This window comes from Phyllobates terribilis, unplaced genomic scaffold (genome assembly GCF_046119375.1).
Source record: "Phyllobates terribilis strain yellow unplaced genomic scaffold, ASM4611937v1 Scaffold_11__3_contigs__length_659146591, whole genome shotgun sequence".
Classification (NCBI taxonomy): Eukaryota; Metazoa; Chordata; class Amphibia; order Anura; family Dendrobatidae; genus Phyllobates; species Phyllobates terribilis.
The window spans coordinates 315,426,762-315,444,021 of record NW_027362771.1 but is presented as its reverse complement, the minus strand read 5'-3'; positions in this window follow the sequence as shown (position 1 = coordinate 315,444,021).

Here is a 17,260-nt window from a genome sequence, read left to right as displayed (position 1 = left end):
AACCTAATTTAAATAATAGGTGCAGAAATCGTGCAGCATCAAAAATTCACCAAAAGCTCATCAGCTCATCGTGGGAACGTAGACTAAGTAAAATAAGTTACTTGCATTTGTTTGAAAATACACAGCATAAAAAACTCACAAAAAACTCATTGTGGGAACGTAGCCTAAGAGTCTCATTCAGAAGAGCATATTATACGGACATATGTTTTTCTTGTTAGGCCACGTGCACATGTTGAGTATTTGGTGAGTTTTTTTGATAGAATAGATAGATATCCTGTAGACATATATTTCACAAGCCCCCTACTAGTAATAAACTTTCACCCTTTAGTGCCTTCCAAAAAATGACATGGGGTCCCCCCTTTTTTGATAACCAGCCAAGGTAAAGCAGACAGCTAGGATTATCAGATTGGGAAGGTCCCTGGTTATGGTGCCTTTCCCAGCATAAAAATAAAAGCCCACAGCCGCCCCAGAATTGGCGCATAACATGAGATGCACCAATTCTGGTGCTTGGCCCGGCTCTTCCCGATTGCAATGATGTGGTGCTAATTTAGGTAATGGATCTTAGAACGATACTTCATAGGTCACTCCTGTTCATGTCTCATAAGCGTTTATGTCAGTAACGTCATTGCTCATAAGACATGACTGGGGAGTGACCTATGGTTGCAGTACAGAATCAAAACTGCCAGCTCCCTCGAGACACAGCGGCTCTGAACAGTGGTGACATCAGTAACCACAGTAACTACATTTTCAGAAAGATTCTCCATAAGTTCCAGTACTGAATCAGTGGACGTCGTGGGAATGCCATGGATTACGTCGGACCTCTGGTGGTTTTATTTTAATAATAAATCGGTGAACGAGGGTCTGTGTCTTGTCTGTATTTATTTAATTCTCTCTTTTTATGTCTTTGAGGTGCCCATTTGTGGACTACTTCAGATTACCAGGACTGCTTCGAATCTTCCTTTTTTTGCGGGGGAAGGGGTTAAATGAATTGGTGAAACTGCGCTAGAGTCGGGGGGTGATTTTTAAAATAAAATATTTGTGTGTGTTTTTTTTTCTTTTAACTTAGTTGATTAGTAATCGGGGTGTCTGATAGATGCCTCTCCATTACTAACCCCAGGGGTTGATGCCAGCGGACATCAACTGCATAAACCATTACCCCGATTGCCACCACACTAGTGCAATCGGGAAGAGCTGGGCAAAATGCCAGAATTGTCATATCTATTGTAATGCACCAATTCTGGGCCGGCTGTGGACTATTATTTTTAGGCTGGGAAGGGCTCAATAAACAGGGACCTTCCCAGCCTGATAACATAAACCCCCCGCTGTCTGCTTTACCTTGACTAGTTATCAAAAATAGAGAGGACCCCACGTAATTTTATTTTATTTTTTTTTTATTTAATAGGTTAAATAAACCTAAAAATACACCCTTTAGTGCCACATGAAAGGCACTAAAGGGTGATAGTTTATTATATGTAGGGAATTTGAGACATTAAATATATATAGGACATCTATCCTATTTATTCTACACATTTATTCTATATATCTGTCTATTCTATTCCGATGGTCAGGGCTATAAATTTACTGTACCTGGCTGATGCATTGTCGGGTTTCCTCATGGTCTGTGTGCAGTCCGATTTTTTTCTCGCACCCATTGACTTGCATTGGTTAGTGCAATCTGATTCTTGCATCCAATTGCAGCATGTTGAAATTTTCTCCTCAGTCCGATTAGAGCTGAGGAAAACTCGCAGATGAGCACTAACTAATTTACATTGCACCTGTCGTGTGAGTGAGCCCTTAGGCTAGGTTCACACTGCATCTGTGCATCTAAGTTATAAGTTAGGAGCTTTTCCCACACATATGTGTCAGCTGGCAGCAGTATAGGTGAGGTGTATATGATTGTCAAATTAGACTAGTAAAACAGGTGTGCAAAAACAGCCATGCACATTAAGGCCACATGCACACGTTAAATATTTGGTGAGTTTTTTTACCTGAATACCAGGAGTGGAACAATCACAGGAAAAGTATAATAGAAACACGTTACCAATTCTGCATTTTTTACCCACTCCTGGTTTTGGCTCACCAAATACTCATTGTGTGCACATGGCCTTATATGTCTACATTTTTTTTTTCAATTTGTTCAACAAAATGTAACCCCCTTCCCATAAATGACAAAATAATTAATATTAGGTACATGTCCACAATTCAGGATCTGCAACAGGGTACTGCATTGGTGTGGCAATATGAAATTTGACTGGTAAAACAAAGGCAAAAAAAAATTTGGCACACAAAAACTTTGTGACGTAGACAGTCGCAGTTAAATATCTGGAGTTTAGGAAATTTTCTGTAGTATTTTTAAAAATTTAATATTTCCGCCTTCACAAAAAAATTGCAGAAGGAAAGTGAAAACTTACTACAATCTCTTGTGACAAGCAAGCACGTTGCTAAGTATGGCACTGTTGCTGGCATCTCCCTTATTTCTCTCTTCCACCAACAATTGTATTCCCCTACTACTGTACTTATCTTCTTCACTACTGCAGTTATTTAACATGATACTGAGTATTTTTTCAATGTTTTAGGATTTTGTCTTCCTATCTCTATTGCTGAGCTGTGAGCTCTGACATATTTTCACTGTCATCCTAAAATGGTTGCTGTATTACCTGCCTAGGCTTTTATACAAGCTATAATGGTCCCTCCTGATTGACCTATACCATGTAATGTGATAGCTATGAGCCATTATGGGGAAGACCACGTGTTCGGGCCTGATGTCATGTCAGCCTTCTGTTGCTTATGCATTCTTCTGCAATGTGTAAAAAGGGCCTATTTTTGGCAATTTGTGCAAATTGACTTGCATATTATTACAATACCTCAGGACTTGCAAATTTCATAAAATTCGCCTCACATTCATACATAGTTACATAGTTTATAAGGCCGAAAAAAGACAAGCGTCCATCCAGTTCAGCCTATTTCTTGTGCACTGCAGCTATTCCGCAGCGTTGATCCAGGTTAAGGCAAAAAAAAAACATGCGGTATAGGCCAATTTAGGAATTGAGGAAAAATTCAGTTCCCGACACCAATCTGGCAATCAGATTAAATCCCTGGATTAATTAACTAAGCATAAAATGTAATTTTATTGTTCTCAAGAAAGGCGTCCAGGCCTCTCTTGAACTCATTAAGTGAGTTGGACATCACCACTTCCTCTCCCAGAGAGTTCCAGAGTCTCACGGCTCTGACCGTAAAGAATCCCCTTCTATGCTGGTGCAGGAACCTCCTTTCCTCCAGACGCATAGTGTGCCCCCTCGTCTTTGTCACCATCCTTGGTATAAACAGGTCATGGGAGAGATCTCTGTACTGCCCCCTGATGTATTTATACATGTTTATGAGGTCTCCCCTAAGCCTTCTTTTTTCCAACGTAAATAGGCCTAATTTTGACAACCTCTCTGGGTATTCTAGTCCCTCCATTCCCTTTATTACCTTAGTCGCCCTCCTTTGTACCCTCTCTAGCTCCAATATGTCTTTCCTGAGCACCGGAGACCAGAACTGTGCACAATATTCTAAGTGCGGCCTTACCAGCGCTTTATACAGAGGAAGAACAATGTTCTCATCATATGCCCCTATTCCTCTTCTGAAGCATGCCATGACTCTATTTGCCTTCGCAGCTGCTGCCTGACACTGGGCACTCCAATTTAATTTGCTATTAACCAAGACGCCCAGGTCCTTCTCCATGTCAGATTTCCCCAACGGTTTCCCATTTAATATGTATGGGTGACTGCTGTTTTTCTTTCTCATGTGCATGACCTTACATTTATCGGCATTGAACCCCATTTGCCACTTTTTGGCCCAACTCCCCAATTTATCTAAATCCTCCTGTAGCTGTGCCCTATCCTCATCTGTATTAACTACTTTACAAAGTTTAGTATCATCTGCAAATATTGCTATTTTACTATGCAACCCTTCCACTAGATCATTAATAAATATATTAAATAATATAGGGCCCAAGACAGACCCTTGAGGCACCCCGCTAGTAACCCTGACACACCCTGAGCTTACTCCATTGATAACCACCCTCTGCTTTCTATCACTCAGCCAGCTATTTACCCACTTGCACACATTATCCCCCAGACCAAGCATTCTCATTTTATATACCAACCTTTTGTGTGGCACGGTATCAAACGCTTTGGAGAAGTCAAGGTATACAACATCCACTGACTCTCCCCGGTCCAGCTGTGAGCTCACCTCCTCGTAGAAGGCCATCAGGTTTGTTTGGCAGGAGCGATCCCTCATGAATCCATGTTGATATGGAGTTAGACAGTTATTATCATTAAGATATTCTACAATAGCATCTCTAAGAAATCCTTCAAACAATTTACCCACAACAGACGTTAAGCTGACTGGTCTATAGTTCCCAGGGTCACTTTTAGACCCCTTTTTGAATATTGGTACCACATTTTCTTGGCGCCAGTCTAGTGGGACAGTCCCTGTCCATAAAGAGTGCTTGAATATAAGATACAGCGGTCTGTCTATCACATTACTTAATTCTTTTAGTACCCGGGGGTGTATGCCATCTGGGCCTGGTGACTTGTCTATTTTGATATTATTTAGGCGTTTCTGAACTTCCTCCTGGATTAGGTGGGTGATATTTAGCGGAGGGTTTACTGTATCACTCTGCATTTCCTCCGATAAATTGTTTTCTTTTGTGAAAACAGTGGAGAAGAAGCTATTGAGTAGGTTTGCTTTACACTCATCGGCCTCTAAGATTTTACCCAGGTTATTCTTCAATGGGCCAACTCCATCAGTTTTAATCCTTTTACTGTTTATATAGTTAAAGAACAGTTTGGGATTCGTTTTACTTTCCTTGGCAATTAGTCTCTCTGTCTCCTCTTTTGCTATTCTTATTTGTTTCTTACAGATTTTGTTTTTTTCCCTATAAGCCCTTTTTTTGTTTTTCATTGCCCTCTTGACTTCCTTATTTAGCCACATTGGCTTCCTCCTATTCCTAGCCCTTTTATTCCCGTAAGGTATGTACCTTCTACAGTGACTATGTAGGACTGTTTTGAAAATTTCCCATTTTCTATCCGTGCTCCTATTTCTAAAGATACTATCCCAGTCTATAAGGTGAAGGGCATCTCTTAGCTGATCAAACTTTGCCCTCCTGAAGTTCAGTGTTTTTGTGACTCCCATGCTGGGCACCCTACTGAAGCACATGTGGAATTGTATAATGTTGTGGTCACTATTTCCCAGGTGCCCCCCGACCTGCACCTCAGTTATTCTGTCTAGCCTGTTAGTTAATATTAAGTCTAAAAGGGCCGTCCCTCTAGTTGGTTCCTGCACAAGTTGTGACAAATAATTGTCTTTGATAATTGACAGAAACCTGTTTCCTTTCTGAGATCTACAGCTTTCAGTTTCCCAGTCTATATCAGGGTAGTTGAAGTCCCCCATAATAATCACCTCGTTATTTTTTGCTACTTCGTCTATTTGTCTCATTAATAGACTTTCTGTGGCTTCTGCTATATTTGGTGGTTTATAACAGACTCCTATGATAATTTTATTATTGTTTTTTGCCCCATGCATCTCCACCCATAAGGACTCGACCTCCTCATTTCCCTCCCATACATCCTCCCATATTGTAGGCTTTAGACACGTCTTTACATATAGACAGACTCCACCCCCTTTCCGACTTCTTCGATCCCTTCTAAACAGACTGTAACCGTGTAAGTTAACTGCCCAGTCATAGATTTCATCTAACCATGTCTCGGTTATTCCCACTATGTCATAGTTACCTGTAGATATTTCTGCTTCCAGTTCATCCATCTTGTTTGTCAGGCTCCTGGCATTTGCTAGCACGCAGTTTACACGATTTTGTTTTGTTCCAATCTTCTCCCTGTGGATTGTATTAGAAATTTTCTTACCTCCCTTCCAAGTATCTTGTCTTGGACCTTCTTTGTCGCACTTCATATCTTTCATTAGTATGTTATCTGGTTGCATGTTCGTGTCCGGCATTTTTCTTCCCATCCCCTCTTCTTCTAGTTTAACGCCCTCCTGATGAGTGTTGCGAGTCTCCTGGCGAATGTGTGTTTCCCGTGTTTGTTGAGGTGTAGTCCGTCTCTGGCAAGGAGTCCATCATAGAGGTAATTCACACCGTGGTCCAGGAATCCAAATCCTTGTTGTCTGCACCATCACATTGAATTGATTTGATTGTCTCTTTAACATATTCAAAACCTATTTTTTAGAGGAACTGAAAAAAAAGAAAATTTGGTTTATTAATTGTCAATATCAAGTTTAAATATTTTTTATGTCATACTACTCTTGAACTGATTAATAAAAAAAATCACTTTTGTTTTGTGTCCTCCCCTGCCCAGGAGATGTGGTATGATCAGACCATGTTCCTGCACATCAGACAAAGCCATTACATAGAACACAGCAGGGGCACATTTATAAGATTATCTCAGCACAGGGACATTTGTTTTAATTACATCCAATTGTTGAACTTAATATTATTCTAACATATTAGATATTATTCTATATCTAATGAATAAAATTAACTTTTGTTCATGGCAAATACCCTTTAAGTCCTTTTGTGAGCAGGGGTTAATCTATGTCACCATCATAGTGTAAGAGGGTGTAATGAGAACCCGATTAAGAATCCCCAAAATTCCAGAAATCCCTCTGGAGGTAGTGGTGTCACCTGACATACCCGCTTGTTCCTCAGAGGTCAATCTGCGGAGATCAAAGAGGAACACTCCAAGAGGTATAATCCTGATCAGTATGTACTGACTGTAATTTGTGCAAATAATGATGGTCGGGACAACTAATTATAAGTGGGGTGGAGTGTAAGAGGGTGTATAGAGATATGTGTGTTGGTGATGACTGTGAGTGGAGGCCACACCTATAACGATGGCATTTGACCACTAGATGTCAGTGACACTCACTGTTGATCTACATTTTATTAAGTGTTAACAAAACAACACTTGAATAATTTTATGAATGCTGCGATGCAAATAATAGACGAACTGTGCAATGAAAATGCAATTTTACTGCTTGAGATATAAAATACTTTCCTTGCATCATTGCTCTGCCACTCAAGCTGAGGATGGATAAAGTTTGTTTGGTGGAGAGGGGTTGGTTTCCAGGGAGACGGAGCTGAGACGTGACGCGTGTGGTCTTGGAGCTCCTGGTGGATGAGGAAAAAAGGAAGGTCCGGAGTAGGCGACCTTCGTTCCCCCTTGGAGTGCAGCGGTTTCGTGCTCCTGTGATTGGTGACGTCTGGGACAATAATCCTCTTTTTCTGTTCGGTGAAGAGCGCGGGGAAGTTCAACACTGGGATAACATTGAAAAGAGCCGCCATCTTGTGAAGTGTGACACGGCGCCCGCGGAGAGTAAAGTACCCTATGTTTTAAACGAGGATGAGGTACCTCATGTTCTTTTTCTTATTTTAAATTCGCCCTGACTGGTCCAACGAGTTAGTTAGGGTCAGTGGGCACCCCTGAGGGTTCGGTCGCCACCGAGGTACTGCATCTCACCCAGAGGTGTGGTATCTCACTCTCAGGTAAGGAAGGAGTACAGCTCGGGACCCTAACATCTGCATCCAACACATACCCGCAGTGGGGGCAGGGCGAGATTGCTCCTAAGGGAGAGCACAGTCCCGGGTCTCTAGCTGTTGGGAGGGGCTATGTAGTGGGTGTGGGTGGAGAAAGTAGCTTAGGGGAGCATATGAAAGGAAGGTATAAATAGAGAAGCCATCTTGTTTAGAGAGAGCAATCAGAGAGATCAGTCTGAGGAGGAGGAGTGTGGGAGCAGGAGCTCTGCAGGAGCTCTGCTCAGGAGGAGGGTCTGAGGAGAGGCCCAGGACTAAAGGAGAAAGTGAGGAGCAGGAAGGGCTCCAGGAATGAAGAAGGGACCCCAGGGGTCCGGGCAGTGCTGGAGGCCACCGGTACACCCGAATTTACCAGGAGGTGGAGGGGTCAGGCCACACAAAGGGGACCGGTCCCTCAACTAGCGGAGCACTTTATGTCTCAACTAGAAACCAGAGGCTGCAGTATTTCAAGTCCTGTAGTCTACAGTCCATATCAGTCTCACCAAGATGGTAACTATAGAGGGCCCAGGGGACGGAACAGACGTCACCCGACAAGGCCCGCAGGTACCGGATTGGGACACTTGGTATGAGGTGCAGGGAAATGGCCAGAGAGAGAACACGCAGAAGGGGGTCCCGCTAAGTACTCCGGAAATATCTGGGGGTGGACTGAACCCCTCCCTGAGTAAGCGCAGCACGACGAGGGAAGTTACATTGGTACCTGTAACTTGGACTGCAATAACCGTGAGTAAAGACCCTGAGGACTGCACCCCACCGTCTCTGTGATTATTATCTGCGCCATCACCCCTGCACTACAACGCCCAGCATCACCTATAACATCTACACTGCCCTGGAGCTAAGCTCTACCTGTGGAGAGCCACACCAGCTTTGCTACACTAACATCAGCTCCAGAGGACCTACTCCGCAGCGGCGGCTCCCTTTAGCTGCATACCACAGGTTGCGTCACGAACTTTGTACATAAATCCCCTATAAAAATCCCCGTTTGAATGGGTCAATGCCACAGTGACATCTCCCCTAGCAATGACCGGCCCGGCACCGAGTATCCCACGGCCCAGGGGGCGCGTCATCTCCTAGGCATTGAGACCAATCTAAATGACTAGTCTCTAAGGGACGGTGTCAGTGAGGCACGAACTGTGTTCATCTTGTCAACGACTGTTGATAGCGCGGTGCGCAGTTCAGAAAGCCCACAGTCCGTGGTGAAGCTCCCAAGGCACCCACCTGTCTGGATTGAATTTTACGCAGAGCATGCTAATCAAATGAATTTGCTATCATCTGTGTTCTTGTAAATGGGAATTTAATATGGTTGTTTATTTTATATGTTATTCTTGTTAGGTGAACTTGGGTTGTAATACGCCTAGCTGTACAGCTGAGTTTGGTCATACTGGGATCCCAGAAAGTTTATTGATTGGGAATAGTATTAAGATTGTGAACCAGGAGAAAAGACACATATTACGGCTTCCCCTTAGGAACTAGCCCTGTTTAAGTCCGGACACATTTATGGGAGAGGGGTGGCATTATTGGCCCAAGGGAAGACATCCCCTTACTGGACCAGGGATATGTGGCTGTTCTCCTGGTAAGAAAAATAAAACACAATTCTTTTGTACGAGTTGTTGGGTTAAAATTTTTACTGTTTATTTTATTCACTTTCCTTCCCCATACAAACAGGGGCGAGTTTTGTTACAATAAATCTTATCGTTTTACCACCATTTTTCTTTTGAAGCTCATCTTTCCTGTCAGTGGCATCACTGTATCAAAACAGAATCTTACCCCCGCCGTTAGTAGTCGGGGCCTTTTAAAATAGCACGATGACATCAACACCAGTAATAATATCTGTCTGTCCGTCTGTCTATCCATCTATCTTTGTCAATATTAGCCATATCATTTTCTCTCTGCTCCTCTATTCTAGCATTTCAAGGCTTTACTATTAATCTGTCATTCATCATTCATTATGGCCATAATAATAATACAAATCTTCTACTTTCCTCTAAACACCAATATCTTTATTATGTGCAAAGGTTAAATTTTATGTTTCCTAGCTGTAGTCAATGTGATAAGACAGATATTTTTGGCCTGTAACTGAGACAGTAAAATAAAATAGGCCTGTCTCCAACCTGTACACCGATTGCTGGATTGTAGTGATTAGAGAAAAATCTGTACTTCCATAGTATTTATATCCGACAACACATAAACATTTTGCCAGGCTCACATGCTCTTGCTCTTTATTTATACTGCATTCTAGCAAGGGAAAAATGCCCATAAATATACCATTCCCCGTTTGCAACAAGACACAGAACAATTCTGAAACCCTGCAGCATCTGTGCAAATACATAAGGCAAGCACACATACCAACATGGCCCTGACAGCACCGTTGTCCGTGTCCTGCTAACATCTACATACTGTAGTTTTACTGAAATACTCAAACTGTAGCTTGTGCAGATCAGTCAGAATGGCGCTGTTATAATAATGATCACTCAGTAGGGGAGTGAAGACCCAAGAGAGCATTAAATTATATTTACTCCGCTCTTATCTCGGCCTTTTAGGAGGTAGCATCAGCAGTTGCTGACACAGTTTAAAAGACTAATGAATACCTTTTTGGCAAGCTTATATGCTGAAACTCTGAAACAGCATTAACCATTCATAGCCGTGTTTAATATAATATACCAAAACAAAACTGCAAAGGTAGATTCAAGGTTACAAGTAGTTTCCAAAATTTACATTTTAAGCTTTTTCACCTCCTAGAATAAAGGTCAAAGATGCAAAATAGATTTTCTGCCATAATTGCTTTTTTATGGGATAATTAGATTTTTTAACTGTGGTTTTAGAGATTTACGGTGTCTAATTTTTATTCTTTAGAAGAAATAGGCTGTCAAATAAATGGGTTCTGCACCTGTTTATGCAACCAAAATACAATGTTTTCAGTTTTAAAATGGTGCCTGTACAAAAAATTGTGGGTAACAGGTAATGTACAGACAGGGGCATGGCCCCCTTTTTTAAGCCAGGCATTTGAGCTATATAGCTTCCCATGGGCAGGTGTTAGTCAGGCCCCTGTACTGCTCTGCTCTCATCAATATTGCAGGCGGCTGACACAAGTGAGGTTTTAATACTAGAGACTGAATAGGACCGTCCCAATTGTGTACACCTTGTCGCTGTGAGATGGCTTTTATTTTTTATCAAAATTGTGTTACCTAAGTGCCCTTTGTTATTTACATGTGCTATTACTATTTACTTACTACAGAGTATATGCTCATTTTGTTTTTCTCTTGGGTTTTGTCTGTGATATGACCACAGTGTGAACACGCTCTTAAACATTGCACATTTACCAACCTATGCTCCAGCGCATTACTTTGGTTTTTCTGTAGTTTTTTTGTAGTTTGTACAAATAAGGCTGTGGCCCCCCTTTTTGAGTAGGCATTTCAACTACGGTATATGGCATCCTGTGGGCAGGTGTCGAACAGTCGGGCCCTTGTCCTTCTCTGGCCTTATCTATGACTAGGCCCAGGACATCTCTTCAGATGCACGTTAAAAGGTTGTGGTGACGTTAATGACGCGCCCCTGGGCCTGTGTCGCGCTGCGGTGCGCACGCGGGAGCTTACCCGGAGCCGGATCCGTGGAGGGTTGTAATCTCGTGGCGGTGACCCGGTCCGTGCCCAGGGAGTCAAACTAGACGGCAGTCTATTAGTAGTAAATAGTTGATGACTACGCCACCCGTTGAGTGCAGCCAGGAAGCTGCTGCTGCAGGGCAGACCGCTGAGGCCGGTGGTAGGATTGTGCAGCGTGATAGTATAACCCCCAACGGGAGGGGTATGGCCTCAGGGCAGCCGACGTGGATGATGGGGGTAGCAGGAACCACTCAGAGACGGTACGGTGTAGTTCAGGGTCTTTACTGGTAACAACGACAGACCCTCCCGGAGTACTTGCTAGCAAACGGGGCCTGGTCAGTCTTTGAGCAGATGGGATCTCCCCTGGCCAGGCGTAGTTGTAGGCCTCCCAAACTGACTGTACTCTTCTGGCTACCTTGCTAGAAGCTGATGTAAGTAGCCCACGTCCCTGAGTGTACCGTGTGGTGCTCACCCGTATGGCCGGTGACTCGGGGCCTTCTAATGGCTTCCGCTCCACGATGGCGGTGCTGGTCCCACGCGTGTGACCGTGCCTTCGGGCTTCTGGGCCAGAGGACCTGAAATCCCCTGCCCGACGGATTCTGCTGCTGGGTAGGAGTTAGTCCCCACAGCCTCGGACTCCGGGTCCGGTAAAGAATCTTCTTAGTCAGGGCGAGCTCTGTAGCTGCCAGCCCCTGACTCCTTGTAACTCTGCTGTTTCCTATGCTGCTTCTCTTCTCCACTCTCCTTGTCTGACTCACCCTGCCTCAGCCCCGGGTTTATACAGGGGAAGTTCTTCCCCTCCCCAGACTGGGCAGGAGGTGTGGCATGCACAGGATCCCTGACCAAAGGACCTCCCACCTGCTCTCAGACATAATATCTCTATCACTGTGGCAACCAGACCCCTGGGGTGTCACATTCCCCCCTAGTGAAATTTAGTACTCCGGGACTAAACACATTTAGAAAAACATAACAAAGTATAACAATAACAATACTATAAGAAAAACACATAAGATGGTTACGGCGTGTCCGCAACCGGATGCAGTCTTTGAAGAAAAGCAAAGGTGTCCATTTCACCAACACAGGGAGACGTAACCAGGTAGGGGTCTGTCCTACCCCGAGTCCTTAACAGTCTCTAGTCCATCCTGGGTTACGCTCCAACTATATACAAGGATTCCCGGTAAATCCACCAAGGTTTCCTAAAAATAACTAGAAACACAAAATTATACACAAGCAACAAGACACAGAAAAACATAAATAAAACAATTTATACACTTTAAATTCTCCAGCGTGCGGGTAACTGGCCTCTAGTGGCCCGAGTGGACCTACGGAGCTGACTGTCTGGCCCTGAACTACAGGGTGTAGGAGCTGTCAAGGGTAAACTGGGCAGCTGTCTACCGGCTTTTTGTCTCACTAGGGGTACGGCAGGCTCACTATAAGCAGAGGGTTGATTCTCCTGTTCTGCTTGTGTGGAGTCTTCTGCCTCCTGGACCGGCTGTTCTTCCAGCTCTACCCGTTGCTCCGTAGGTTCTTGGGATGATGGTTGGAGGAAGGTGAGTATGGGTACCACAACTGCACCATTGACTTGAGTCCAAGACTGAGGAAAGTCCCCGAGCACGGTACTAACCATATCTTCCCTTTCTTCCACGGGTCGATGGTCTTCTTGTTCCTCTTCAGGGTTCCTCAGTTGTTCGGGACACTTCTTCAGGTGGTCCCGGGATACAATGGCTGTGGTTTCCCCTCCGTCTTTACTGATGGTACAGACCTTCGGGTTCTCGTGGCTTGAGGGCAGTACGGTGTACGGGTCCTTCTCCCACTGGTCGTCCAACTTGTGGAGCCGTCTCTTCCTCTTCAAGACCTGCTCTCCGGGTACCAGGGGAACAGCGGGAGCATACTGGTTGTAAGTTTTCTCTTGTCTTTCCCTAGCCTGACAGAGACTTCGCTCCACGCTCTCCTGTACTCTCCGGTACTGCTGCTGCCTCTCTGTGTCCCAGTCTGTTTCTGGTGAAGTGTCCTCGGGGGTCAGGACTCCCATTTCCAGGTCAACAGGTAACTTACCAGGTCTTGCCCTCATTAGGTAAGCCGGGGTACAGTTGGTGGAACCTACCGGGATGTGGTTGTATAGGTCCACCAGATCGGGCAACTTTTCAGGCCACAGACTGCGTTCTTCCAGGGGCAACGTTTTTAGAAGATCCATTACCACCTGGTTCATTTTTTCACAAAGTCCATTAGTCTGCGGATGGTAGGGTGTCGTCCTTATCTTCCGGCAGCCATACAGATTGCAGAATTCCTGAAAGACCTCCGCTTCAAAGGCAGGTCCCTGGTCCGTCAGCACTTGGTCCGGGTACCCGTGTGGACGGCAGAAGTGCTGCTGGAAGGCTCTAGCTGCTGTTTGAGCCGTTAAGTCCTTGACGGGGACGACAACCAAGAACCGGGAGTAATGATCCACGATGGTTAACGCGTAGACGTAGCCACTTCTGCTTGGGGTCAGTTTTACATGATCCAAGGCTACCAGTTCCAACGGTTGCCGGGTGACGATGGACTGCAGGGGAGTCTTCTGGCTGGCTCGGTCCTTCCTTCTCAGGTTGCACGGGCCACAATCTCTGCACCACTTCTCGATGGTTCCCCTCATGCCTACCCAGTGGAACCGCTCGCGCAGCAGGAACTCCAGCTTTTTCCACCCAAAGTGTCCAGCTCCGTCGTGGTATGCCTCCATCACCATGGCTGCGTCTCTTCGTGGCACCACTACTTGCCAGAGTAATTCATGCGTCCGGGAGTTAACCATTCTGCGGCACAACTTCCCTTTGTAAAGGAACAGTCGACTCTTCTCTGCCCATAGTTGTTTGGCTTCCTCCGGAGCGTCTGGTTCAAGGCGAGCCTCCGGCCGAGTCAGCATCTCCTTCACCAGTCGGACGGCAGGGTCGCTGTCTTGCGTTTCCGCCCAGTTGTAGTGGGGTAAGGGGTTCAACGTAGCAGCCTGCTTACTCCTTACCCGGTGGGAATACTGAATAGTCCCATGACGGTGGAACGCAGGGAGTTCAACTTCTTCCAGTCCCTCCGGATCTTCTCCTCCGTCCGGCAGGTTGGGCATCCTGGACAGGGCGTCCGCGTTGGTATTGGAGCGTCCTGCCCGGTATTTAATTGTGAACTCGTAGTTGGACAGACGGGCCATCCACCTCTGCTCCAGGGCACCGAGTCTTGCCGTGTCCAGGTGTGTCAGCGGGTTGTTATCCGTGTACACGGTGAACCGGGAAGAAGCGAGGTAATGCCTAAAGCGCTCAGTGATTGCCCATACTACGGCCAGGAACTCTAACTTAAATGAGCTGTAATTCTCGGGGTTCCTTTCGGTGGGTCGCAGTTTTCGGCTGGCGTAGGCGATTACTCGTTCCTTCCCCTGCTGGATCTGGGACAGTACGGCTCCTAGCCCGATGTTACTGGCGTCGGTGTAGAGGATAAAGGGCTGGCTATAATCCGGGTACGCCAGGATTTCGTCCCCCGTGAGGGCCATCTTCAGCTGGCGGAAGGACTCTTCTTCCAGCTCTTCCCATTTGAAGGGCGGCTTCTGGTTCTTGGCCTTCCGGGACTGGCCTATCAGGAGGTCCTGCATAGGTGCTGCCTTTTTGGTGAAACCGGGAATAAACCTTCGGTAGTAGCCTACCAACCCGAGGAACTGCCGCACTTCTTTTACGCTGGAGGGGCTTGGCCATCCCTTAATTGCGGTGATCTTATCGGGGTCGGGAGCCACTCCGTCAGCGCTCACCACGTGTCCCAGGTACTGCACCTTTGGTTTCAGGAGGTGACACTTGGAGGGTTTCACCTTTAGGCCGTAACTCGCCAGAGCCTCGAACACTTCCGCCAGGTGTTTCAGGTGGTCCTCATACGTCTTGGAATATACGATGACATCGTCCAGGTACAACAGGACCGTCTCGAAGTTTCTGTGGCCCAGACAACACTCCATTAGGCGTTGGAAGGTTCCTGGTGCGTTGCAGAGTCCGAACGGCATGCAGGTGAACTCGCTAAGTCCCATCGGGGTGGTGAATGCGGTCTTCTCCCGGTCCGCCTCTGCTACAGGAACCTGCCAGTACCCGCTAGTGAGATCCAAGGTAGAGAAGAAGTTAGCAGATCTTAAAGCAGCCAATGACTCCTCTATCCTTGGTAAGGGGTACGCATCCTTGTGTGTGATACGGTTGATTTTCCGGTAATCTACACACATCCTCATGGTGTTGTCTTTCTTTTTGACTAAAACTAATGGGGCTGCCCAGGGGCTACAACTATCCCGGATTACCCCAGCCTCCTTCATATCTCTAAGCATCCCCTTGGCGTGTTGGTAATGTGCAGGGGGTACGGGTCGATACCTCTCTTTTATGGGAGGATGATCTCCCGTGGGGATGCGATGTTCTACCCCCTTGACTCGCCCGAAGTCTAACGGGTGTTTACTAAACACTCTCTCATACTCTTGAACCACCCGATAGACTCCTTGTTTCTGATGTGAGGGAGTGGAGTCAGTACCCAAATGTAGTTGCTGACACCAGTCCTCCATGTCTTTCTTAGAGCCGTTACCTTCCTCCGGGTGAGATGGAGGCAAGGGTTCCACAGATTGTATAGAACTTTGATTAGTGGTATATAATTTGGCTAGCGTGGCATACCGGGGCAGGTACACTTCCCTCTCCCCGATATTTATTATGCGAATGGGCACCCTCCCATGGCGTACATTGACCACCCCCCGTGCTGTCAAAATGGTGGGCCTACTGTCTGAGTAAACTGGTTCTACCATTGCCTGGTAATCTCTACCTCTCAGACCAATAGCTGCCCGGCACCAAATCATCATTTCACTTTTTGGGGGCATGGCAATAGGAAAAGGGTCACACATTCTTACGCTACCAATCTCACCGCCGGAGAGTTCCACTTGTTGCCGTTGCATCAGTGCCCGGATCTCTTTCTGGAGCACCCGCTGCTCGCCGGAGCTGGCATTCTTGGCAACCTGCTGTAAAAGGAAAATCACCTCTGCAAGACAATTTTCAATTACATTAGTTCCTAGAGTTATTTTTGGGTGACTCTCATGTTTATCGATATCTACAATGATCAGTCCCTGTGCGGCCAGTTCGACTCTACCAATTTTGATGGTCACCTCTTTAAATCCGATCTGTGGCACGGGCTGACCATTGCTGGCGATGATACTCAAGTCGTCGTCGGGGTAGCGGGTAATATCCGAGTCATTCCAGTACTGCTTGAAGAGCACGTACGGGATGGTGGTGACCTGTGACCCGGTGTCCAGTAGGGCACTCATGGGAATGCCATCCAGTACCACAGGCAAGACTGGACGTCCTCCCACATATCTGTCGCGCCAGTTCGATGGGCCTGGTGATCTTTTTCCTGGGGGTTGGCCCTCTACCCCAGGTTGTGCCCGTTTAAAGAACAGTACCTTGCCATATGTCCGGGTTGATTGCAGCGGCGGCAGATGGGTCGTCCGTCCTCACTGTATCGGTCACTGGGTCTTCCTCTGGCCGGTGGGGTCCTCCTTGGTCGACGCCACGGGATGTCCTCCGGTCCGGATGCCAGCTGGATCTTCCCTGGGGTGGAAACCTGTAAAGACTGCACAGTTCGGGTTAGCGCAGCAACGCTCTTAGCTAGCTCTTGGACCTGATGGTGTAGGTCTGGAGCCGGGTCATTGTCCAAAGCCTGCGCATCAGCTCCCACAGGCCCTGCTGACAAGGGCGCCGCCTCCTGGTAGTAAGTGGTAGTGGGGCGTCTGTGGGTCACAACGCCACCTGGTGCCGGTTCTCGGAGCACCCGGATGGCTCTGTCCTTGAACTGTGCAAAGTCCAGATGGGGATCCTGTAAGGCCATTGCCCGCAACTGGGTTCGGTGGGCATTGCAATATAAACCCTCTATAAATTGTTCAGTCAACAGCCTGTCCTCGTTTCCCACCCCATCAGGGTCGGTCTGCTTTATGGCCCTCAGGGCCTCTTGTAGGTTTAGTGCATAGTCCCTTATACTCTCATGCGCTCGCTGCTTGCACCCGTAGAATCTAAGCTTAATCTCGGCTGAGGTGCGGGTATCAAAGGTGTCCTTCAGC